The sequence below is a fragment of the Sinocyclocheilus grahami genome, unplaced genomic scaffold (assembly GCF_001515645.1).
Source record: "Sinocyclocheilus grahami isolate Dianchi unplaced genomic scaffold, SAMN03320097.WGS_v1.1 scaffold402.1, whole genome shotgun sequence".
Classification (NCBI taxonomy): Eukaryota; Metazoa; Chordata; class Actinopteri; order Cypriniformes; family Cyprinidae; genus Sinocyclocheilus; species Sinocyclocheilus grahami.
In genome coordinates, this window is record NW_015505581.1 from 404,629 (window position 1) to 423,808 (window position 19,180).

The following is a 19,180-nucleotide window of genomic DNA, read 5'->3' on the forward strand; positions in this document are numbered from 1 at the left end:
TAATTTTGTTTGAAATAAATACTTACTAAGCACAACCTTTTGAATGGTAGTGTATAATAAAATAAAGTCCAAAACAGACATTTGTATTCCAGAGGGAAATTGTAACTGTAGCATTCTATATATATATATATATATAAAGCATCTGCAAAATAATAAATAATAATAAATAAATACTAATAATAATTTAAACTAGTCAATCAACCACCATGATGTCCTAAAATGGCCAACAGCTCAATGACGGAGGCACCCGAGCAAACCTTCCCCCAGCTCAACCTTAGTCTGGCCACATCTCTTCTGGCAGTCAGGAGGGTACTTGAATATGGTGGGAAACCGGCTCTCGCACATCTCCCATTAAGCTTCCTGCACCCAACAATAGGTATTGTAAAGAGGGGAGCAGAAAGCCTGGCCCCAGAGTGGAGCACCTTTGTGCAGGCGGCTGTGGGTGAGGTGGGGCGAGGGCGGGTGTAGGGGGTTGGAAGGAATGCAGGAGACTTCTGTTAGCTTTTACACAGAGGCTCAGTTGAGCAGCAATGGAGATGTGTAATAAGGTCTCAGAAGCAGGGCTGAGCTAAATGAGTGCGCCCATTCAGACCGAGCCAGAGAGTTCAACAGGTTCAGACGCTGAGGGCGGACACGTGCATACCTGCATAATGTACCATGAGGTGCGCGTTCAGTGTGCTACCTGCCCACCTAAATTGCACAGCATGGACACAGTACGTGCCACACACACAGCACAGTTTGCTTCATACAAGAGAGTGACAAAGAGAGACTATCTGAGAGTTTATTTTGGGGCGGCCCGCGCAGAGCGGCGTGGAGCGGAGTCTATCCGCTCCCTGTAATTGAAGTAATGACATGCCGTTTATGCAGAGGAGCCCTGGCAGCACAGGAATTCCTCTCCGCTAAAAAATCTCTCCACAACAGAAAAAAAGAAAGACCTCCCCCCGCTGCTAAGTCATGTATCGACTGGTCTCCCTCCTGGAAAAGCTGCAGCCCCAGGGCAAGGTTTTGCTAGAAATGGGATGCTTGGGGGAGGAGAGGTGAGGCAGGGAGGATGTAAAGGGTTTTTAAATCCACACTTGAGAGGGGGGGGAGTCCAAGGATACTCGCTGTCCACATTCATCCTCACTGTTTTTATTGCCAGGGCAGGCCAAAAAGAAGCTTTGCACCCAACAGTGAAAAAATGGGAGGCTTCCTGGTGCACTCGCAGGACTTCCCTCAGCCATCTGCAACCGGATCAATAGCCCTCCTTTTCTCCAAATTGTCTTTTAAATTTATTTAAAAATAAATTTTAAAAAATGCAGATTATACACACATTGACATGTCTACACCTATTATATAAAGAACGTTAATTTCTGTATTAAAACTAAATTTGACTTCGCAGAAAAAAAGTTTTTTCAAATATTAATAAGCTTTAAAATAAATATTTTTATAACTCTGTAAATTATTATTATTAGTAATAGTAGTAGTAGCAGTATCATCATCATCATAATTGTAATAAATAATATAAAAATATGAATTAAATACAATATTTTTCAGGAAAACTTTCTAAACTGAAACTGCTTCAGGAAAACTTTAAATAATAATAATAATATCAATAATAGTATAAGAAGACATAAATGAAAAACTTTTTTTTTTTTTACTGACCCAATCTCTTACATTGCTGAGTGAAGAGACCCTCACATCAGAGTTCATACAGCCTTGAGCATTATCTGATTTGCTCTCTACGATTTGGCAAACATTTTAATGACCTCTCTCTAAGGCTAATCAAACAGCCATTGTGAAGTTGTGTTCTGTCAATAATTACAAGAGAGCTGTCAATAATTACCCGAGACCTCATCTCACTATGTTTTGACAATGCTAGCGGCACGTACGCCACTTCAGATAAACAAGACTGAGGGACACTTGACTCGTAAACCTGAAGAGAGGAGGCCTGTCTGTCTGACAGACTTAGCGTGTTGCACTGGGGAGTTGTCAGGAACAAAGGCTTCCCTGTGCATGGAGCCAGCCTAGTACAACAAGCGTTTTTATAAGGCTGATTGAACACAAGAGCACCTCAAGAGCATTTAATAAGAAAAGAGAGTGCAGAAGCAACATGCAAGCGAAATGCCACATGAGGCTGTCCTGGATGCTACTGACATTTCACTGAAAATTTCAATGAAAGACCTTCTCATTCCAGAGTAGCACCTCACAGCGGACATCCCTCACCTGGCTTCCAGAAGATAAATATTGCAAGTTTTTGAGTTCTGACGTGTCCAGACCTGGCCCTGAAAAATGGCAGTATCAGCAGTTTTCTTTTCTTCTTCTAAATCTAGAAGTTTCACTCCACCACCATGAAATGGATACACAACAATCATCGTTGTCTCTCTTCCACTCTGTTATCCCGGGAAAACAAAACCTAAAATCTCAAACCCTGTCAGTCTCTTAGTCCTAATCCAAAACTGATGTTCACATTCCAAATCAACCACACTGAAGCAGTAGAACAATTCCTCCAGCCTCATAAAGGCAACCAAGCCAATGTTCCCAAAAATTTTCAAAGGCATATTTTTTGGAGAGAACGTGCTCTACCCCGTACTGGTGGAACATCAGCTGGCACCAGCTTCCGCCCCAGCAACTGGTCCATGAAAACAACAGGAGATGTTGTTCCAAAGGAGATGTGGCTTTTTTGGAGTAGGCGGATCTACATTTCTAGAGGTCCACAGAATTAACTCCATTAAAGAGGCCAAAATGATGGCAGCTGAGGTTTGCTTATGGGAAAAAAAATTGTCAGAGGACCCAAGTACGAGTTTGAGAAGCCAATATCCCAAGTTGCACACAACATTCAGTTTTTCCAACAGTGCTTCCAGGACCAGTGCAAACAAGTGAGAGAGAGACTGAAATAGAGAGCGAAAAACAACAGGAGAACACACTGACAGATATTCAGTCGGCATGAAATGAAAATTCATCTTATTAATTTTAGAAATGCATGTTATCAAAGCAAAAAAGAATACAATTCTGCGCACCTGTCGTATATGCCTGATGAAGATCATAGGACCGAAACGTGAATACATCTATTTTTGATACATTTGCAAGTAGGGATAGTGTGCGGGATGTATTCTTTTATGCTTTGATGTTTGACCTGTTTTTGGTTGTTTATTCTACGCAACTATTGATCACCTAAAGGTGTGTGAGGGTAATTGTTGATTGATAAATACATGTTATAAATCTTATTGAGAACAACCTCATAATATTCATAACTTGACTTCCATACTATTTTTTTCCTCCTATGGAAGTCAATGGCTACCAGCAACAGTTTGGTTACCAACATTCTTCAAAGCTTCACTTTTTTGTTTTCAAATCCTCCACTGAGCCACATTTACATCCACTGTAAGTGCCTCACTTCAACCTCACGAGACAAATTAGAATAATTTTGTGTGGTAATCAACATCATACACAAATGTTGTTGATTCAGCTTAACTTCTATTGAACCCGTCCCAGAATATTCCGTTAAGTAAGGTGAATGAGAGAGGCGTTTTCCATGTGTTGAGAGAGTGAGGGTGAGGTTGGCACGGTACAGTGAATGAGAGCATTCGGCAGCTGCTTTGAAAGCCATTACAGGAGAGAGACAGCGCCAGGGCATTATTTACATGCTGTCAGCAGAGCACACAACACTTCCATGCATAATCACCCACTCACAACTTCCAATGGGGCAATGGGTATTTGAGATCATGCCATTGAACCTCAGCTTTGTGGGAAAGCAATCAAGTTGGCTTGATCTGCATCATGCATCATTTCCCATGTGAGAGAGAAGTCAGTACGTCTGGACCAGCCCACATCGTTGCAAAGGTCTCCTCGGAGCATGGCTCGCTCCCATGGCAGTGGTCAGTAACGTGAGCCTGCAACAAGTCTGGGCATTGATTCAGCCTCAAATTAGAGAAACCAGGCAAACTGCACATGATCCTTTTGGGTATTCTGTGTACGGCAATTCCACACACACACACAAACACAGAGATTTACTGCAGTTTTTGTTGGGAGGGCCACTATGGCCAGCTGTTTTGGAACATCAGCAGAGAAGGTTCCACTTTACATTTCTTCCGGTAAACAAGCGGAGCAGATGCTGCGTGCAAAATCCCAAAGCACGAACATCAATGCTGGTTTTACAGCCCATCTGACAAATCCTCCCTTCCCGGCACCTTATTCTCATTACGTCTGACTCCAGTGACAGACACGGTTACGTGCTGGATCAGAACCAGATTGGGTCTGCTTTTACAGTAACACGAAGCCAGAATGGTTTTCCGTCTTTGGCATTAGTTTCCCTCCTCGTGACCCCCTTACACATCTGGTGTCTGCAGATGTTAAAAGAATGTGTGAACTGCCATTACACCTCATGCACGCACACCTTCAAAAACATAAGGATTTATCTCTAGTTTGGCCATGTATTTTGTCAGCTGGAAAGCAACATAACCCAACGTAATTGAACAGAGCATTTACCTTCACTTATTCAAAAATTACTGCATGCAGTCACTTTGTCAGGGGCAGGTGTCCCTGTCCTGCCTCACTGCTTTATGTCTCCCTTATATATAATTATAACCACCGCTTCACTTCTGCAGGCCCTTACTGTGATGCTTTATATTAATTTTGTCTCTGTTTATTACAATTTTTTTTTTTTGTGAATATTTAGAGCAATATTTAGAGTGGAAAACTGTTTTAAAAATTACAATTATTGTACTTACATTAGTACAATATATTTCTCTTCTTTTTTTTGTTAACAACAGCAATCACACTTAAGTACGAATGTTGTTATTATAAGAAAAAAATAAGACAAATATTTTACTATTGAACTGTACAATAAAAATATAGCTTATTATAATTATACAACAATAAACATCTTATTTTACAGTAACGTGCGTCTTATTTTTTGTTTATAATAATAAAATTAAAAAATATATTGTTCTTGATGATTTTATTATTATTGATAACATTATCATTGATACTTCTATTATTATTAATAGTAACTTTAGTAGTAGTAGTAGTAGTAGTAGTAGTAGAAGTAGTAGTTGTTTTTGTTGTTACACATTTACATTGACTGGGTTTACATTAAATGTTTCCAAAAAGAAAGTGATCTGAGACACTTTAAATACAAAGTGGAATAAAAAGAGATTTGAGTCACCTGTAAAATCAGGATAAAATGTGTGGGTGTGTGTGTGTGTGTTAAAGGAGACATATTATGCCTTTTTACAATATGTAATATAAGTCTCTGGTGTCCCCAGAATGTGTCTGAAGTTTCAGCTCAAAATACCCCACAGATCATTTATTATATAATTTTGAAAATGCCTATTTTGAGTGGAAGCAGAAACACGCTGTTTTTCAGTGCATGTCTCTTTAAATGCAAATGAGCTGCTGCTCCCCGCCCCTTTTCCAGAATAGAGCTGCACCATTACAGCTCGGACCTGCTAAAAACATCTGTTTTGGTTTTGATTATCATATTTATCGCGCTGAAATCATGAGTTTTAAACCATAGGAGTTTAAACTTCTGATATACGGTTTCTGAGCGTACACATTTGAAGCACTAGGACAGAAAGCGGCTGTCACAGTGAGTACTAAACTAAGTTCTCATTCACACACACATTAAAAGCACACACGAGTTACAAAAACTCAGTCGGTTATGTCTGTGAAGGTAAACGATTGCTTCATGATATGTCATGATATGTCATTTCATGATATGTCACCTTTAACAATTATGGGGGGGGTGGTTGAGCCTGCTTTCTGTCAAACAAATGCATTGCATTAAGGATCAGGTATTTGTTGGAAAAGACCAGTGGCCAACTGTCCAGTCAGATGTTTCCTCTGCAGGTGCAGTTCAAGATCGGCGAGTCAAATTAACCAGGTTTGTGTTTGGAAACAGTGAGATAGAAATCTAGGTGGAAACTCCAGGAGAAGAAACAATACTGTTACACTAGCCTCATTCCCAACAGGTTATCAAAATAATCAACATGTACAGAAGCACACAGTGGGTATTATGGGCCGTGCAGACGGCAGTAACACTGCTCTCTCGGTTTCAGACAGTTGAGGAGAGGACTCGCTCCACAACAATTTTCCCCCACCCCCGACATCTCCCTTTTGCCTCCAAACACTCCTTTGTTTAAGGAATTTCTTCAGAGGAGAGAACTTTGTCTAGTGCTGGCACAGCAACACCAATGATTTCAAATTTCCAGCTTGTGAAGTAATAATCTGACCTAACTTGTCACTATCAAACACTTCAGGCTTTTTTTAGCATCTGCATTGAAATGTTGAGTTAGTGAGCCAGCATCACGACCCAAATCTATGATAAAAGACCACTTTAACATTTACAATTCTTCATGGGTTGGAATTTGCCATGTTTATACATTCCTCTAAGGTCATAAAAACCCCAGGCTCTTGTGTAGGCCTGAGATTTGGTGTTCAGCGTCACCAGCTGATCATGTTTTATGCCAATCCCATTTCTTTCTATACTACATTTTATCCCGGTTATTGCACAAATAAGCCAACTGGATTCCAGACGGGATTCGTTTTAGGGGTCTCAAGGGGCTCACAACAATGCAAATCCATTTTACAGGTCCCTGAAGTCCTGCTAAGGAGCCTACGTTAGACATTAAGGTTAATAGATTTGTAAATGAAAGCCGGCTCCGCTGGACAAACCTGAAGTCACAGAGTCCAGCATCCACACATGAGCCACACAGTGAAGATCGGCCAAACGAACGCACATCCTGGTTTAAAGTCTGTGTGCCAGGCAACTCGACTTTTACTGGAAAGGAAAAATCTCCTCTGGAAAACTTAACTTTAATTATATTAAAATGAGGCCCTGAACGCCCCGAACAATGCCATTCTTTCAGAGGGAAATCAGACAGGCCTTGGGAACTGCAGCCTAACTATGATTTGAGGCAATTTTGGCAGGAAGACAGGCATGGACCAATTGTTCCCGTTCTTTCTCATTCTTTCTGCCTACCATACAGCATCATTATCACCAATGGTTACCTCAGACTATTTCAGACTAAACTAAACTGGCTTCCTAAAACCACAGGGGTGAAAAGTAGCTTCAGTCTCTAATGAGGGAACAGATGGCGAAATTTCTGATGTATATTTGCTTCATCTGCCAACAGTTCCTTTAACTAAATAGAAAACTACTTCACCTTGTGTTTTCAGTAGACTAGCATCGAATTAAGGTCTGTTCATACTAAGAACGAAAACTATAAAGATAAGCAGGCACTGCAGTTATGTTGCTGCTGCTCGAGCTCTTTATTAAGGTCAGGACAATTTTGATTGGCTGTCAATGTTTTTATCATTCATCAGCTGGTAAAAAATAATTCTGAAAGTGATTCCAATAATACTGTTTCTCTATGTCATTAGATGTGATATGAACTTTCCTATTCTCATAGAAATAGGACAATTATGTTTCCAGAACATTTCTGAAATGATTATGAAACAATTGAACATTTTACAGTTATAATTTTTGGTGTGAACGGGACTTTAGCCTTGAAAACACACCTAAATTCAATAATCTATGCACAAGAGCCACATAAAGTGATTTTATGCACAAGAACAATTAAAAGCTTTGTTGGTCCATGTTACAATATTTATTTGATTAACTATGAAAGATCTTGACCTGTCGCATATTGCCAAGCAACCACTATGGGAAAAAATTGATTTATTAATATTTTAAGTTTTCATGTCTCAAATGTCCTGCTGCTCAACAAAAAAAGATACAAAAGCCATTTTCAAAAGCCATTAAAAAGAGATAATGCCAAACTAAAGCAACAAGATGAGGAACTAGTACTCAAAAAGTCCCATATGAGCCAAAGGTCACTGGTGGTCACATTGTTATAAAGGAAGATTTCCGAGTCAGGAAGGACAGGAACTATAGAGATATAAAAAAAAAAAGGTTGAAAAGATGAAACAGTCAGTCTATCTTCCAGCAGCAATGAGACTAAAGCAGCCTTGACACTGCCAAAGAGAGCAGGAGAGAGAGAAAAAAACTCATCCAACCATCTGGATGTGGACTAGGCAGAAGTTCAGGAGGCAGTAAAATTCATTCCCTGACCGACGTGCGACTGCCACGTAGCTGCTAATGCAAGAGGAGAGAGAGGAGGGAAGAGGCTGTCTTATTTCTGCAGAAACACTTTCCCACAGAGCAACACAAGCACATCTGCCTGTCTGCCTACACGGCACTCTATTATTGAACTGCAATGTCACAGTTTCGATGTAATATGACAACGTGATAATGATCACTTGGAAAGGTTCATAATAATAGAATGTGGTTATGGGCATCAGACATTCCTCTGACGTGGAGACTTAATTATTCACATTAATTATTACACTAAGTTGGTTTTATAAACATTGTCAAAGAGCAATTCATTTGGTTATTCACAAGTCAAATCAAGTCACAAGTCAATTATTTACAATGTTGTTATTGTTAACTAAAAACTATAATATAGGGCTGTGCAATATATCGAAATTATGGAAATATCGCAAATGTACATATCGCAATATGCATATCGCTAAGGTTTGCAATATTTGGGGCCATGAAACAAAAGACAAAGAGAAAATCACTCACTGCTCTTACCTAAATAACTTTTGTAGCTTAAATAAGAATCAGTGCACATTGAATTCATAGAGTAAATACTAAGCAGTGTTGTATTTATTTTTCCTTTTTATAATCCAGTTTCTACACTCATGGTAAAATGATTACACTAATGCTAAAATGGCATTTTTATGTAATACTAGAGTAAAACACTACCGTTCACTTTCAGAAGTTGTTGTAGGGGTGCTTTCTTCTCACAAAAATGAAACATGTATGCTAGTTATATCAGAATCAGAATGAGCTTTATTCACCACTTAAGTGTGCGCAAACACAAGAAATTTGTTGTGGTTTTACAGGAGCTCTTGATACATAAATACATACATACAAATAACCATATATATATGACACAAGATAGTTATAGAAGTTCACAGAACTGACTCAGCAACAGCGGAGTAAAACTTTAAGCATTATCGTATCGCATATCGCATTTTTCTTCAATATCGCACAGCCCTACTATACTATAAAGTTTTGTTAATTGAAATATAGCTGAACTAGAATAAAACTAGGGCTGCACGATAAATTGCATGCGATATTTAATGCGCATCTTGTCAGAAAGCTGATTACAGAACCGGCTTTCTGACAAGATGCACATTAAATATCGCATGTGATTTATCGTGCAGCCCTAAATAAAACATATGAAATAAAATGAAAAGCTTCATCTAATATATATAGAAATTTTGCCTTAGCGACTAACTGAAATAATAGTAGAAGCACTAAAATTACTCAAATAAAAATAAAGCTAAATAGAAATATAAAAAAATAAAAAAAATGACAAAAGCAAATTAAAAAATTACTAAAACTTCAAATAAACTGAAAATATAAAACTTAAAGATCATTCAAAATATCAACAAGTACTATAATAGTACATTATTTGAGACTTAAAGGGATAGTTCACCCAAACATTCAAATTGTCATCATTTATTCTTATCATTCCAAATTTGTTTATCATGCTTGCTTTCTTGGGGGAAAAAATTACAATTTCTCTCCCTACAATGAAAGTCAATGAGGTCCAATTTTGTTTTGTTTTGAGCCACATTGACTTTCATTGTATGCACAAAAGGAGTCTTCAAAATATAATTTTTTGTGTGTTCCACAGACAAAAGAAAGTCATACAGGTTTGGAACTTCATAGGAGTGAGACAGACGTGATGGCAGAAATGTCATTTTCGGGTGAACTATCCCTTTAAGTGTGACGTTTCAAACTCAGATTTCCTTTCTGGAGTAAATAAATGCTGTAAATAGTAATAGAGTAAATAAATAATAATAATAACAACAATTAGGGCTGTGCAATTAATCGAAAAACAGTTTTGATTTCGATTTTGGCCTCCAACGATTATGAAAATACAGTAATCGAAATAAAATGATTATTGCGCCCCATTCCAGCCCCTTTTCCAGCACTGCGCGTTCGTTCCTCAATAAAAGCCCAATTTCACGTGAAAATCAGTAAAATCATGTAATGTGACTTTAGCAAAATGGGACATGCTTGATTTGTAGAAGTATATTTATTCATGTTTTTAAAAGCGTGAAAGAGAACTCGTGCTGCTCCTCAGGAAGATATATTCGCTCATCTTTTAGCTCAAGGTGTGCGCCTAAACGGTCAAGTACAAGCAAAAATGCGTCAAAATGCGGCGCTTAGTGATTATTCATGTATACCTTCGTCAGTCATGTAATAAATGAACGTAAAGAGTTGAGAATTAATATACGCATGTAACAGTAAATTGGATCCGTGAGGCTCTTAAAGTGACAGCGGGCTATTTTCCTGCTGCCACTGTGTGCTTATTAATCAAACAAAAGACAAATTCAAAATCGCACACTGCTCTTGAGTGAAGGACTTTTGTAGCTTTAATAAGAAACAAGGAAAGTTTCATTCTTACAGTGAAGACTATGCTTTTTTATTTTACATTTGATATTAATTTCTGTAGTAGGCTGTGAACTTTCATGTCACTTTCAACTGCTTGAGATTTGCATTAAAAAAAACATTAAAGCACAGTTTGTTTCATTTGTATCTTTTTATTCTATTGCATTTGTCCTTTGTATCGACGAGGACATGAAATATCGAAATACAAATATGCATTTGTATCGACGAGGACATGAAAAGTTCAGTAGACTTTTTGCTTTAAATTAATGGTTATTGTCATGGTGTAAAGAACAGAAACTGCTCTTTGTTAATAATTGGAATCTTTTCTGGGAGCGTCCTAGGCTTTTTCGTGCTGATGGTCTGCACCCTAGCGGAGCTCATGTCGGACATCTCCAGGACGCTGCGCTCCATATGACTAGTAAGTCAAATCTCAAATAACTGTTCCTTGCCGCTGTCGCCTCTGGCTTGCTTAGTTGGGGACACTTCATTTCCAGCGATATCGTTGACTTGATTGCAAATGATTGCAAAGATACTATTTAAACTGAACTGAGCTGGATGATGACATCACTGAATTGAATGATGAACTGTCTTTAACTGAAAAATTTGTGTTTACTATTGTCATTTTGCATTATTGACACACTATTTTCCTAATTAATGCTGTTCAGTTGCTTTGACACAATCTGTATTGTTAAAAGCGCTATATAAATAAAGGTGACTTGACAGTTTAATTATTTTCAATAATTTTGAGGACTTTTTGTTTGTTTGTTCCGCTGGTCTCTACAATGTAGATGTCATAGCAACCTTATTTACAGGAAATATATATTTGATATGTATCACTATCTTTAAATAAATCACTCATATAAAGTGTTGGTCATATGGCCCCTATAATCGTGATAAATAACCGTGATTAGAATATTGACCAAAATAATCGTGATTATGATTTTTGCCATAATCGAGCAGCCCCTAATAACAATGATAAAGTAGATAAATTAATAACCTCTTATAACCAGATTTAAAGTGAAGAATGCTGTTTGGTGTGTGACGTTAATGAATTAAGTTTGAAAGATTCCTACAGTGGCTCTTGTAGTGGGACGGTCTAGACTTGTTGGTGACTCAGTCGGTCCACAAACAGGAAAAAACAGTAATGTCTAAAATACCTCCAATACGCACCTCACTACTAAGAGTGTAAACAGCCAGGTCACCACACACAGCTCGCAGATCTCAGCTCTCCTGAACTTTTTTTTGGCACGCTGAACGTGTGTTTAGACCAAACTGAGAGGAAGCAGCCTAACTCCCACAAACACATGAAAATGACTCACTCCATACCCATGGCTGTGCTTCAAGATTTTTCCTTCTCTTTTCCCTTTTTTTTGTTGTTGTTTTTGCTGCAGCTTAGAAAAAAAGTTCAGTTCAGTCTGAGGGAGATCAGTGCATGAATTCACAGCAGTCAGTATATTTGCATCTGCAGATATAATCAAGCTACAGTGGGTTTTTTACATAGTCAAGCTATAGTCATCTGTCCAAACACACAACCAAATGTATTACTGAATATTTAAAATATATGCCGTGCATATATCGAAAGTGAACAATGTTGAGGCCAACTGTAATCCAGTTAACTATAGAAACATGCTAGACAAAACTGAGCTACAATTAAATTATCTAAGTCTGTTATTCTAAACTATAACATGCCATTATTTATATATATTTATATAGAAAGCTTTAGTTTGATGAAAATCATAAGGCAAGAAATGGTTTTCTATTGGGCTGTCCTCAGAAGCTGCATGCAAAAATGCAATGCGATCAGTTGAGTTTGATCCACATACAAACATGGGATGCATGTTTACTATGACAGCAAAGTATTTTCAAGACTCATAACTCAACTCATAAAGCGCAACTGTTCCCACACTATCTTCCAGACAAGGTTGCATTACAATGCGGAAGTGGCCACTTTCATCCCAGAGTCTACATTTGGATGGACATTTTATGGTCCTGAATGCGGAATGAGTCAACACTTTGGAACGGATGAATCTTATGGTCAGGCCAACATTCAGGGCTCCCCCAATCCCCAGCCAAAAGGGGTGTGATGAATTCAGTCAGAGGAATACACAGGGAATGGGGTGGGGGTGTTGAAATTGGGGGACAGATTTTGCTCATTTGTCCCACATGGCTAAACACGCTCAAAGAGGGCAGCTCAGTTTAAACAAACATAACCACTTCCTCCTCGCTGCACACAAAGCCTTTAAACAGAAACCCGTTCATAGCTCCTCACCGGGTCATTTGGGGGAAAGAACAGCTAGCTGCCAAAATACAGCCGGCCCTGTGTGGCTCAGCATCTGCAGACACCCTAAAAAAGCTCAAACATAGTCCTGCTCCTCAACTTCGCCTCACACACCTTACAGCAAACTCAGCATCCTTACAAGAAACATATCTGGACAAAATCCTAGACAAGTGTCAGACAGCAAGGTACTAGCATCAATGGAGCTCCCTAGTTCTTTGTAAAGATTTTTAGATTTACTATTCTTTTTCTTTTTATATTATTTATTTTAAATTAAATAATAATAATAAAATTTTATTTCACCAATAAATGCAATGTTTATGTAAATACAGCATTTAAAACTCATTCGTTCATTAATTTAATGCTTTATATTTAATTTAGACAATATATATTTTTGATATCGGACATATATTGGTTATCATCTGTAAGTGCGAGAAGCAGGAACAGAAAAATAAATTACTGATAAATAATTGACTGTAATCAAAAAACTGGCAGTCCCCAACAGGAATGTTAAGGAGCAACCTTTTCACCCCATGTTGACTCTGGAATGCTGTAGAAAGCGAAAATTCAACAGCGACACATTCCTTCAGTGCCACCTGGGATGCCACTGGCCTTGCAGCAATGGCTGCCATTCCCACGACCTCTCTGTTTACTTTATTTTGGTAACTTCACACATCCAAAACATGGCTATCGAACAAAGAGAGATCAGCGGTACTAATCCAAAAGAATAATATGAATTAGCTGGAAAAATTCACCCGGCTGAAACAGATCTCGGCAGTAAGAATGGATAGCCCCCGTCCAGCCCTCGCTCTCAGAGGTCAAAGGGTGAAATTCCTCATCTTCCATCAGGCCTCCAGATTTCACACACTATCAGGGGGAGTGCTTGAGGAGGGGGATGGGTTAACAAGACCTGGTGAGATGGAGGGATTGTGGGAGGTGTTGGTCTAAGGTCCTGCTGGTAGGGGGGTGGGCATAAGAAAACAGGAAGTCTGGGACTACACATATATGCACAGTGGCACTGCTGACATGTGTTTTCACAGGACAGCTTGAGAGTACGTATTGCAGACCCTAAGAATGTATTGTGCGAATTACAACAGATCAGATGGAGTTAGCAATGCTGAAGTGGCAATAAATGCACCACAATAAACACAGCATCTTATGCCAGATCCTCATTGCACACGCATGCTGGCTAAAACAGTCCCAGTCAAATAAAAGCATCATTAACGAGCTGCTGCCCCATCTGAAGTTTCCATCATCCAGCTAACAACGGCCGTCTCTGCACTCTGAATGCTAATGTAAGCACGAACATACACCAGTGGCCACCTGACCAAACACTGAGTGTTTTTCCGCTGTGCTTTTAGCTAAATGTGCAAACCTGGCCATCTGAATAATGCATTGGCATGACAGAGTGGATGCATGTCAGAAATCAGTGTCATGGAGTGAGCTGCAGCATCTGATCCTCTCCACCAACTGAAAAACAAGAGATAAAGCAAGCTGCGCTCTTGCATTGCGAAACATCAATTCCAATTATCTATGTTTCCATAAGGAATAGAAGTTTATTACAAAAAAATATATAAAAATGTACTTTTTAATGTTATAATATCTGACTGCCTGATAAGGAAAACAGGTCAATGTTTTTAAGCTTACATAATATTTTTTTTGTAATCAGTCTCACAAAATAAATCTAACTTTGGCCAATATATGAGTAATTGGCTTAATTTACTCAAACTCATGTCATTTCAAATCTGCATGACTTTTATTTGTGGAACACAAAGAGAGAAATTTTAAAGAATGTTGGAACTGTTTTTGCTCAAATAATTACTGTCAATAAAGATGCAGTCACATTTGTGAATTTTCAGTGGAAATCACAGGCAAAAAAAGCTAAATTGTCTATTGTTAATAGAGTAGCGATGTATAAACAACTCACATAGTGGTAACTTTCAAACCAAGCAGCTTTCTGTTGGTCAGTGCAGAAAATTCACATGAGCAACTTGAAAATAAGTGAAATTCTCATGGGGAACTTTTTCACCCACGTGTGAAACTCCCGTTTGCACAGATTCCTATTGGAATGACTGGATTTCGCCTGCGAAATTTCACCAAGAAATGGTAAATGTGACGCACCTTAAGGTTCCAAAATGCCCTTGAATATTAGATAAAGTCATACAGGTTTGGAAAAACATGAGAGTGAGTAAATAATGACACAATGTTCTCTTTTAGGTAAACTATGCCTTTAAAGCACAACAGTTGTGATGAGACAAGTCAAAAAAAAATTAAAATATAGCACACAATGGAAAAAGACATTGGTCTGAACGTGCGTGGCTGCAGCCTTGCTTAAGTTTTTACTTTGCAAACTGTCTGACAACTAAAGCACAAGATCCTGTCAACATGTTAAGCTAAAGATATCAATCGAAAATCTTTTCAACCCTAGTTGGTTGTTGCAAGAGATGCAAAACAAAGCAGCTTAAAAAGGTATTTATGGCATCCTGCACCTTGTCGATTACAATGCTGGCTAAAGTGACGGGTGTACAGTTGGGTGAAGAGGCAACTGTCTAGAGAAAGCGGTGGGAAATGGAGTTGAAAGGCCTCTTTTATCTTCATTTAAAATCAACTGTCAACAATAGAGTAAATCACCACGAAGACAGAGAAGCCCGGCATGCAAACATAGCAGCACTGTGCCAAACAAACATACAAACCCAGGAGAAGATGCTAAGAGCGCAAATGAGACGTGAGAGCCTACAGCAACGTGAAAACAATAGCGCAATGATTACGTTATGCAGAACGCCACTTTTAGCTCCTCTGAATGACACCATATGTGACCCTGGACCACAAAACCATTCATAAGTATACATTTTTAGAAATTGAGATTTATACATCATCTGAAAGCTGAATAAATAAGCTTTCCATTAATGTTATGATAGGACAATATTTGGCCGAGATACAATTATTTGAAAATCTGGAATCTGAGGGTGCAAAAAAATCCAAATACTGAGAAAATCGCCTTTAAAGTTGTCCAAATGAAGTTCTTAGCAATGCATATATTACTAATCAAAAATTAAGTTTTGATATATTTACGGTAGGAAATTTACAAAATATCTTCATGGAACATGATCTTTACTTAACATCCTAAAGATTTTTGGCATAAAAGAAAAATCGATAATTTTGACCCATACAGTGTTTTTTTGGCTATTGCTAAAAATATACCCCAGCGACTTAAGAATGGTTTTGTGGTCCAGGGTCACATATGTGGTCGTGGTTGGCTGATTCAAGATGAGCAGCAGGATCCTGATTCATAGACCAGCTGATGGTCACATCATCACCGCATGCATATTTCCCAAGCGCTAATGGTTAAAGCACAGATACAAACTTGTTCTGTCTTGCTTAAAAGTTGGAGAGACACTGACTTTCTCTGCCTAATGAGGGCTAAGGAAAATACCGCACTTGAGAGTCTAATGATAAGATCATGTGACTTTGCTTTGTGACTTTTGACCAAAACCATCACTGCCTTTCTACTCATCTTTTTTCCAAAACATAAATGCAGATGAAGGAGGACATTGAGTTCACCGGATGTTATGGAGACAAAGTATAAAATAGCGAGAGTCATTCCTAGAAGAACTCTCTGAACCTGCACAAGATGGGACAAATCGCATTTTACAACGTCTACTGACCAATAAGTGTGACTAAGAGATGCGAAGTGGTTTCAAAGGGCACCAGTCAGAGAAAATCAGGAAACGTCCTCAAGAAGGTGGACTCTCTGCTGCAATTAGGAACAATCACAACAGATTTTATCACGCTGCACTGCATAACATCAGCACACATCAAAGCACAGAGCTGCTACCGGGATGATGGGGAACTATAGGGGGGAGGGTATGAGTGTATGTGTAGTATTTGAGGTTTCCCTGGGGAAACAGACCTCCAGCTCACCAGGTACAACCCCATGATCTCAAAGGAAGAGCACATTCCTGCAGCTATGCCCAATCAGGAAGTTTAACTCCTCATGCCAGCTCTCTCAGCACAGCACCTAGACTGATGAAACCAATGGCTGTCGAAGCTGATTCATCAGATATTGGCCAAAAAAATAATACAGCTACTTTGGTTTGAAAGCGTCTCAGATATATGCTGGTTGTGGGTACATGAAAAACTACAGTTGTACTGCTCTTTTTTGCACATTTTCCTAGTTAGCGCATACTTTTGAACAATGATTCTCAACCTTTTTGACTCCACAGTCCTCAATATATGTGTAATATTCAGCAGCCACTCTTTGGTCACTTTCGGTATTTTTCTATAGTAAACTGTACAGTCACGCGGTCACTGTAGTAAAAGAAACCCAGACATGGTTTCTTGAACGGTTTCTTTTGCAAAAATGGTCAAAAATGGCTATTTGCAAAATAAATAAATAGCTTAATATTAAATATTGATTTAACTTTAAATGGATATATTTACTTGTAGAGACTGAGACAGAACATTAGTACAGCTACGGAGGGGATATAAGTTTGCACAGTGTTGCCATGGGGAACGGACATTATTCAGAAATATGCCTGTCGAAGGCTGCGACTGACCAATCAGAATCAAGCATTCCAGAGTGTTGCGTAATACAAGCAAAAAATGCAGCAACACTATGTTTTATTTATAGATTTAATTTCACTGGTGTTTCTGACACAATATTGAAACAAATGTCAGCTTTGTGTGCAATTGAAGAAAAAGAATGTCTCAGTAACAGGAGCTAAAGCAAGCAGGTCAGAACAAATTGTAAGTGAAGATTGTGTGTATCACTCCATGGGAAGTAGTGGGAAAATTGCTCTATGCTGCACTAGAAAAAAGTGAGAAAGTGATGAATATAGAATATTGTAATTGTTCTATATAGCTTATTTTAAATCATCGTGTGGCCTCCTTGGAAGTTTACCTTTTGGCCTCAGTCCCTGGTTAAGAACCACTGGTTTTGAAGTTTGTAGACATCAAATGATAAGGAGCTGATGGGAATGGGAGCATAATTTTTTTAATAAAACGTTGAACTTTACGACCCAGTGCAATAATTTACATGGTTTCAAAAAGTTATGAAATCCCTCACTCCGCCTGACCTCATTTTCTGCAGATCACATTTCTCCTCTCACAGATAATATAGTGCTTCTTTCTCTCCAATAAGCCCTCTGGATCCAGGCAAGAGCAGAACTCATGGTACAAACGATCTAACAACATCATCCAAGAGATAAAAGCGACCCTTAAAAGTCTTTTTCCAGAGCTGCTCATTAGAGCGCTTTAAATCCCAGCACGAAAGAGGAACTAGGACTTCCTGACGTTTGGGAAACGATGCACGGCGCTGCATTAAACCAAAACAATAAAAAGAAAGAAAACCAAACGAGTATCAAGTCGAGATACTTTCTGCACAATATATGACAGAACAACGACAACAGCACACGATGTTTTCCTCCATAAACAGATACAGCTGTGAAAGGATAGGCTGTCTGGAATACTAGGGCATGATGGAGTTGACCACCTTCACTTCCCACCATCAGTCATCATTCCCGAAACCTTTGCCAAATATTAGTCGACATCATTCCAGCAAAATCCAATTCGCTAAGGAAAGACACCTGGAAAAGACAGCGAAATTCACCATCCCAAATAAATTGGATGACAAGACTCAAGGATATGAAATATATATATACGTTAATAAAGCTCAAGTGTAGCGTTTTTATAAAACTGTAACGTTTACGGAACAGAACGCGCTAAATAAAACATCACAAATCTCCAAAATTCCAAAGTTGGAATTCAGCGACGCAGACGGCAAACATCGCGCCAGTCATTAGAAGCTGCACGACGCGTTTTGAGCATCTTTGGGCAAATAACGGTTTCTAAAAAGAATCCATGCAAAACGGTCAGCTTTCCGTCTCTTCTCCTGGTTGGCCAACTAACCCAGACTCCCGGCGTCACCGCCATCCAGACACAAAAATGCACGCAACTTTCCGTTATGAACATATTTTCATCGTTTAATTGGGAAAAAGCACACAAGCGCGAACTGCGGCAAAAGATAGAGCTTATAAGCGCGATGAAAAACTCACCTCGCTGCAATAAAATGATCTTGAAAGAAACTCCAGAGCTCCACTTTCACCCCAGACACAACTTTGGCAATCCCTGCTCCAGTCTGCTCCACCAGCGCTCAGTCAGGGGCCATGGGAATGTCCCACAGCACATGTGAGCTTAATCCTGCCCCTTTTACCGTAAGCAACCATATAAACGAACTTCACAGAAGAGCCGAAGGGAACCCTTGAAAAGACGATTCAACCTAAAGACCACCACATTCCAAATACCTTTTACTATCCACGACAGCAGCAGTGATAAACTCGCGCTTACAAAGATGTATTCATGCTGGGTTCAGCAGCTAGTTCCAATCAGATTATAGATAGTTTTATGGGTTTTTAAAAGATTGCATATTGATTATCAAGTAATGGCAAAAATACAAT

General features: G+C 38.8%; 1 protein-coding gene across 1 annotated transcript in view; it reads right to left on the reverse strand.

Moving 5' to 3' along the window:
• The window catches only part of LOC107550601 (fibronectin type III domain-containing protein 3B-like), a 158,551-nt gene extending 139,681 nt beyond the window's left edge, over positions 1-18,870 (reverse strand). Inside the window, exon 1 of the mRNA XM_016231915.1 lies at positions 18,779-18,870. The gene's annotated coding sequence lies outside the window, so the exon portion shown is untranslated. The remainder of the gene's footprint in view (positions 1-18,778) is intronic.
• Between the last annotated feature and the right edge of the window lie 310 nt (positions 18,871-19,180).